The following is an 8094-nucleotide window of genomic DNA, read 5'->3' on the forward strand; positions in this document are numbered from 1 at the left end:
ATCACACTAATTCAAACTTTCTCACATTTTAAATTGTGTTCTCATATGAAGATGAACAGTGTTTCTCAATTACTACTGGTATGTATACATTTTGGAAATCAAACGCTTAAGAAAGTATTGTTCTGCAGAAATTCATATACATACAGAGGCACGCATAAAGAAAACTGCAACTGTTATTTTTAGCGTTCGTCTTTTACTAGTGTATAGCAACACGGAAGCACATACATCAGAGCCGACAATAATAGTTGTCTTTAGCAACATGGAAGTAAATTAGTGAAAGCCGAGTATAATAGTTGTCTCTGGCAGCACGGAAGCTACTCATTCATCATAGTGGATGATAATAGTTATCATGGTCGACACTGGGAACTGTACTTGACAACACAGAAGCACATTAGTGAGAGCGAATCATAATAGTAGTGCATGGTTGCACGGAAGCACATTCGTCAGAGCGGTTTGTAATATTTGTGTCTGGCAACAAGGAATCACATTCGCCATGGAAGCATGAAGATGTCATCTGTTGTAACTTTGTCAGCGTCTTCTTCACCACTGGATTCAAAGATTGTTCTTGGATTTTCACAAGTTTCTTCGGCCATACATGCACATGCTTCTGTGCATGGCATGTGGTTGGTTCTGCATGTGCAGTCGGCTCGGCGACATAGAGACTTCTTGCAGTGACAGACAGTCAGCTCCGGAAGACCCCGTGGTGCTGGATCTTTGGTCATGAGCACAGGCTGCAGGGCACCATCCTGAATTTTCCAGCCATGTCCAGCTGCCGGTGGAAGGCTTTGTGTAGGCTCCAATGCTCTCTTCCATACATAGGCCTGGTAATTTCCTCGCTTCATATGTTGCTGTAAGCTGTCGAATGTAGGGGGGAGATTTTCATTTCTTTGTCCCTTTTGACAGAACTGCCGGTATCTCACATTGTTCACTTTCCTCCCAGCCCCCTTGGTTGTTGAGTACATTGCACATATGAAGGCTTTGCATGCTTCTGAAGTGCTGTTGCTGAGCTCGGGTTCTTCTCCAAGCTGTCCCAGACTGGTCTGATGCTCTTTACTGTCAAGTAAGACATTGAAACCCGTTTTCTTGCTGAGTCCTGAGAGTGCACTGTTTGAATCACACCCAGTGAGTGCGTGGAAGCCGAGTAAAGCATTACACAGCTCAGGTCCTAGTTTGTGTGCCAAGCTGTGGATAGGAATATACCTAGCTTTATCCTTGATTCCAGTCCGAAACCACAGCTCCCGACACTGGAGTTTTCTGTAGCGTGTGGTGCAGAGGACAGCCACATCTGTGTCAGGTGGTTGAATCACAATCCTGTTGTGATAACGAGAGGCATGTTTTGCATGTAGCAATATTCGTGTGTCTGCCTTTTCATGATCTGACTTGAGGGGAACCAGTTCTTCGCAGTGCCCTCTGATGACTAGCACAGACTTCTGTGGGTTCTTGAAACCACCACCGATGACTAGGTGTTCACCATCAAGCAGAGTGTCTACCCCCATGTGGCACCATGTGTCTGCCAAGAAGGCACACAAGTTGACTTTGTTTTCTACATTTCCAATGTATTTTATCCACTGCTTTGGAATCGGAGTGGCTGGCCCTTGGATTGTCACCTCAAAGGCTGCAGATGTTCCTCGTTTCTCTCGCTCCCCAGCTTTGATTGAGAGGCTGGAGTACCGGTCGAAGACAACATCAACCCGCTGACAACCATTCTGACATAGAGGGGCAGTAACCAGGCTGTAATACTTGAATGCCATTTCACCGAAGTTTGCAGCACCAGCAGACTTTGTCATTTGTACCAGCACCATTGCATCGACGATGTGGGCTGTAGACCTCTGGCTGGTTGGGACTTGTGGCAGTTTTGGATGGACATCTACCTTCTTCTCTAACTCAACAATGAGTACGCTCTTGTTGGTCTTCCTCAAGCTGCCATCGTAATGGGCTAGGGATAATGGCACTGTTGATAACTCGTAGCTGAGGAGTTCTCTCAAATTGATGTCCCTTGACTTTCCTGTGATCAGAAGGCGGCCAAAGAGTTCACGGTCAGCAATAAGAGTGATAACTTTCTCATCAGTTAGCTTCACTGTTTTCTTCTTGCTTAGTGTGGCAAATGTTTTGATCTTCAGGTTTGACAGGGAATCCCAAAATGTCACTTCATTGGTATTCAGTCTCTGTTCAACAAATGTTGTCATTTGAGCTGTGCTGATCTGGTAGGAGTTAACCATGCGTGTAGCAGCATCTGGGGGTATCCTGATACCTGTGGCAATGTTAATCAGTGACGAAATTCCATCATCAACGTTGTCTTGGGAGAAGGGATCGGTCAAAAGCTCTGACGTGATGACGGTCAGCAGCTTCTGAACATCACTTTCATCTCTCTCCACCCTCTTTGGTGCTGCTTCTCTGTGGGTACCAACACGATCTGAGTCCTGTATGGCACACATCTCCTTCGTTGTGGTTGTGATGGCTGCTTGTTCATGACATGTCAGGAACCATCGTTCTCGATCTCCTGCTCTCTGACTGATCCCTATGATGCCACCGTTTGTCTTGCTGTCGCGGTTGATGGACTGCTCTCGGGCCATGTCGGTCCACACTTGAGCAAAAGGTTGAGGCGATCGACTGATGGCATGATTGCCAGACATGAACTCTTCATTGACGGCAGGATGGGTCTCGGGCAGCTGGTTCATGTCAGCCAGATAAACAAGAAGCCAGCTGGCGGAGTTAGGTCGATCCATTGCGAAGAAGTGAGGGGTCATTGCAGCAGTAGTAGAGAGATGCAGAATCCAGTTTCCAGTCCTCTCTGCCTTGATGAATTGGAGGAGCAGCTGTACCATGGATACATAATCACTCAAGTAGGCAAACAGCTGCGATACATAATACATACCATGGATACATAATACCCTTGGTATGTATAATGGCCTGTAGATTTTTTTATGATACCACAATTTGAAACCACATACTACCTGGAGGTGTTCTATAGGGTCTATTCTACCACTCCGTCAAGTCAAACCTTTTCTGTAGGGAGTGTTGAACGATTTCATTTTTTTTCAGGTCCTTGCTCCTGGACTATAATGTCCATCTTCTATTCCCCATGTTCCCCGTCCCATCCCTCTCCCTTCCACAGATCTCCGAATGTGTCTGTTCCCCCACTGTTTTGTCCCTCCCACTCCCGCCCCTCTTGTCTCATGCCCCCTTGCTGTGCGTTGTGTGTTAGCTCTCACAAGAGCCTCGACAAGGTATACAAAAAAAGGGGGACCAGACCCTGAAGCTATTTCCTCCCTCTGGGCTCTGAAAGTATTTCTCGTTGATTGACAGTAAGGCCTGTTCTTCCCATTATCTCACTAGCGCAAGAGAAAGATTACTTTTATTTTAAGAGCTATGGCATTCCGTCTTTGTTCTGTTCCTTGGATAGCAAAAACAGCTGTTAAACTCTATCTTTGCAGCATTTGATTAATGACAAGTTTTTCCCTTGGTACAACAAAGCAAGGATGTTTGGCAAGGGAATGCAAAGGGAATGAAACAGGCCAGCTGTTCATTCTATCCAGCAATACTTACAATGACGAGGTTTTTGGCTAACTCTTGAACCAGCAAAGGCAAGGATATTTTACCAAGAATGGCCATTATGGCTTGGGACATATGCAGTACCTCCACACCTGTAGGTGGTCAGTTGGCATGGAAAGAACTTTGGTGATCCTCCTTCAGGCGGTAGGCCCAAAACTTGCCTAAATTAGTTTCCCAGCCGAGCTTTCATAACATCACCCTCACTCCCATGCAGTACTTCGGAGGTACAACACGCATGGATTGGAAATCTTCGCTGGTGGAATGGAACGAAGTTGTCAAGGTTACAAGCTCCACTGACTGCAATATCTGCACACTGAATTCCCGTTTCTACCGATACACACTCATTTGAGGTGAGACGTTGCTTATTTGAGGTGAGACGTCGATTAACCCATCAGTGACGGGTACCCTACTAGTTTCCTATAACAGTGAAAGTAACTGTATCAATGTCTAACTCTCTCAAAAAAACCTCTACATAAAACTTTTTACAAACCACAACAAAATTATTAGCAGTCTTATCCACTGAAGCTATTACTTAGCTATCATGGAGATCCTGAATATCTTTACAAACACTCAGCTTGATCAACACTGGTTTAGAGTGACTCAGTGAAAGCAAGCCCCAACAACTAAAAAAACTTAATCCGAGAATCCAGGACTTCCACAACTCTGTTTAACCATGCATTGAAATTGTTTACAGATAATTTAAACTTTGTGCAAATTTTATTAACAAAATCCACAAATGAAGACCTAATGCAGCTCCAAGGTTGAGTTACTCATTCCCTATATTTAGTTCCCATTTTCATCAGATTCCGAATTTCACCATTACATATTATATTCAAATCTCCAGAAAATACGTGTCCACAAGAATCACTTTAAAAAAAGGAAAAGACAAACATGCACAGACAGTGAATCTCCTTGTGACCTCAACATCCTTACAACAAACAGGTACAGACAAGATAGCAGCATCCAAGGTGTCATTGAAAGCCTGGATCTGAGGTTTGATCAAGGAAACGTGGAATCCCAGTGGCTCAGATTCCTCATTCCGCACCTCAAGGGCCCCATAAGGATGTCCAGCATCTCCACAAAGATGGCTGCATAATCTGCAAAATCAAGGTCAGAGATCTTGAAATTCTCAAACGATGCAACGCAGCTTAATCTCTCTGACATCCTCCCCAGAAACCAGTCCATACAAGTGCTGAAAAGTGTGGGGGCTAGTACACACCCCTGAAGAACTCCAGTAACAACTAGAAACAAGTTGGAGATGGAACCACCACACCTCACAGCACTCTCAATACCAGAGTATAGTTTAGACATCAGATTGTTCAGTTTTAATGGCACCCATGAAGGCCGAGAATCCTCCAGAGTGCATCCCAATTCACTGAATTGAACACTTTTCAGAGATCAACATGGGCTGTAAGCAGTGTCTGCCAAAACTCTCATATGCGTTTGGTGAGGAAGCAAAAAACAAGGATATGACCAATCATCGATATCTTTGGTGTAAAGCCCAACTGCTTTGGGCACTGGTTCTCAAGCAGATGGGGGCGAACCCAATCAATAATTTTCCGAACATAGACCTTGCCTGGAACTGAAAGCAGCATCACCGTTTGGTAGTTGTTGCAATCCTGGCAATCACCCTTCCTTTCCCAGCGAGGGACAACAAGGCCCCTCTTCCAGTCAGTTGGGATGATGGCTGTGTTCCAAACAGAGCACAGAACTGCACGCAACAAAATGAGTACAGCATTTCCACCAGCCTTGAGAGGTTCAGCATGAATGCCACAGATGCCAGGAGCTTTACCCCTTTCCCCTTTACCCCTTTACCCCTCACAGTGAGATCTGGTTCACTGCAGCCTGTTTATCTGAAAACAAAGGTGGTTCATGGTTGATTGGAGATTCAGCGATAGAGATCGTTGTACCCTTGACATCCAATTCAAGAACTGGTAGGTCAGCCTGGTACAGTCACTCAAAGCAACCGGCCCAGCAGGCCATCACTTTGGAATCCTGTCAACAGCCCACCACGCTCTGCTATAATTTCAGTACTCCGAGGGAAGGGCTTGGAAGAATGCAACGCACAAATTCCTCTGCAAGCAGGACAAGAATCATGACCACAGGTGATGCTCTTTCACAGATTCCTCACACAGGCCTCCGTATCCACCCTCAGCGCACATACAGTGTTATGTCTCAACTCCCTGAACAGCTCAGCTCCACCATTAAGTCTGCCCATGCGACTCTCTTCAATGTGTCCGATGTCCCTTGGGAGACAAAATTCTTCTTCGCCTGATTGTGGGTTCCAAGACATCAACCGGCAACATAAAGGATGGTGGGCTTGAAGGCAATCCACTACTTTTTGGTAATCCCCAAAGCATAGAGATCCCCCCTAATCCCCACTCAGCCTGCTCGCAAACTCCTCAGCAACCATCTCATCCTTGAGCTTGCCAACATCCAGCTGAAGCTGGGATGGTACCATTCTCCTGGACTTAAGCTGAAACTTCAGAGTTGCTCCAATAAGTCTGTGGTCAGTATTGAGGAACTGAGCACTCCAGTAGACCCTGCAGTTCTGAATTATCCTCCAGTGTCCATCAATGAGCAAATGGTAAATCTCCTTTGCCACATCACTAGTGTTGGAATACCAAGTCCAATGATGAGGCTATGGGTGCTGAAACCTTGAATCAGCCATCCTAAGTCCATGACTTCTTGCAGAGTTAAGGAAATTAGTGCTATTCTGGCTCACAGTTCCAGACCTGTGAGGACTAACACGTGTCTCATAACCATCCCTGTCAATGCCAGTCAATGCATTGAAATCCCCTTAGACTAATAGAGTATCTCGTCTGGGGCACTGATCAACCACACTCGAGCGTGGCATAGAATGCATCCTTCACAGTGAGATCACTCGCCTCAGTCGGAGCATATACAGAGACCAGTGAAATGACACCCAAGGAGTAACGAATCCTCAATCTCATAATACGCTCGTTGACCGGTGTTACCTCAATTATCATTGGAGTCAGCTCATTGGACATCAAATAATGGGGATCCCAAAGGCTTTGCCCCACTTCCGTCATCTGGTGAGCTGCCCTTTGCAGGGTAGCTCCACAAAAGGTACTCACATGGAGTGGGTTTTCAGTTTTCTTTGCATTTCTTGATGCATTTTATGGAATGAAGTGTTTTACAGCAGCCAGAGTGCTGGGGGAATGCTGGGGGGCATTCCTAGCTTTAAGGCCGAAATAATTCCTCCAAATTTCCATCCCTTGATTGGCATGTAATGTAAAATCCAGCAACGAGGGATAAATCATTCTTCAGTGAGGACATTTTTGTTTTTCAGCTGTGCAGTTCTTATCAGTTGAAGCGACAAACAATGGGTGTTTGTTTTTGTCCACTGTATCAGCAAATGCAGTTGTGTACGTTACCAGCTTCTTCATTGCAAAAAGGTTTAACTGTTGTTGGCCAATCATTTTGTACTTCTGACAGATATGCCACCACCATGTTCCTTTGCTATGTACTTCTGTAATTCATTGGAGTGTGTGTGTACACAGCACCACATAACTGGATTTCTCCAAGTGATACAAGTGGGAGTTGGATGGTTATCAGTCTATAACCAGTGTAGGAGTTTCAAGAGCCTGGTTGTTAGGCAAAGTGACTTCTCTCTTGCTAGGAAACATCAGGGTTGTCATGAGGTACCATAACCATGCCATTTTTAAGTCGCCAAAGTTGGTTTAGTCTGAACGCGTACTCCTTGCCATTTGTATCTGTCTTGAAATGGCTGTTTCTATGAAATCTACATACCAAATTTTTTTGAAGTCCCACCACTACATACAAAACTGAAGTTGGAGTAACTTCTCTAAAAAGTGGCTTCGGCTACATATGAGAGCCGACCTGGTGTGTTCAACTGATTGTCTCGGCAGGCATCACGTTTCAGGATTCCAGACCATGGCAAAAGAAAAAAGAAGCAAAAACCTGAGATCGGCCAAAACCGGAAAACCATCTTCTCGTTCATCATAATAATAATCTTCAGACAGTGTATTTCCGAGTTTCCTCTCTCAATGGCAATGACTATGGTACCATCCCACATAGTTTTACTTTGTGCAGCATCCTTTGCTATCATAATTTTAGGAGCTTGGAAGGATTCCATGAAAACTCCTGAAAACTCGTTTCGATTGTATTGTAAAGGAAGAGGAAGGAACCAGAGGGGTGGGAGGGACTACGACGACCAATCAGCCTGATTGAGGTGGGGCCATGAGACGCATTTACCCTTGGGCCAATGGCAATATATGGGTGTGGCTAACGGTGGAATATTTAATTATCAGAAAGTCGCTGACAAAGTTCGTACAATTTAGAATGTCAGATTGTCAATAAAGTATGTAAAGTACCATAACAATGTGAGCACGTCTATAAAGTTTGCACGACGACTTTTGTAAATCAGTAGTAGAACATCCAAATTGTATTTCTAAAAAAGTAAAGAAACAAGTTATAACATTTAAAAAATGGGTGTAGGAACGTCACTCCAAAAAGTATAAAACACAGGTTAGGGATGGTCACGAGAAATGATCATGT

The sequence above is a fragment of the Eptatretus burgeri genome, chromosome 15, assembly GCF_056783735.1.
Source record: "Eptatretus burgeri isolate ZD-2024b chromosome 15, Ebu_testis_v1, whole genome shotgun sequence".
In the NCBI taxonomy this organism is placed as follows: domain Eukaryota; kingdom Metazoa; phylum Chordata; class Myxini; order Myxiniformes; family Myxinidae; genus Eptatretus; species Eptatretus burgeri.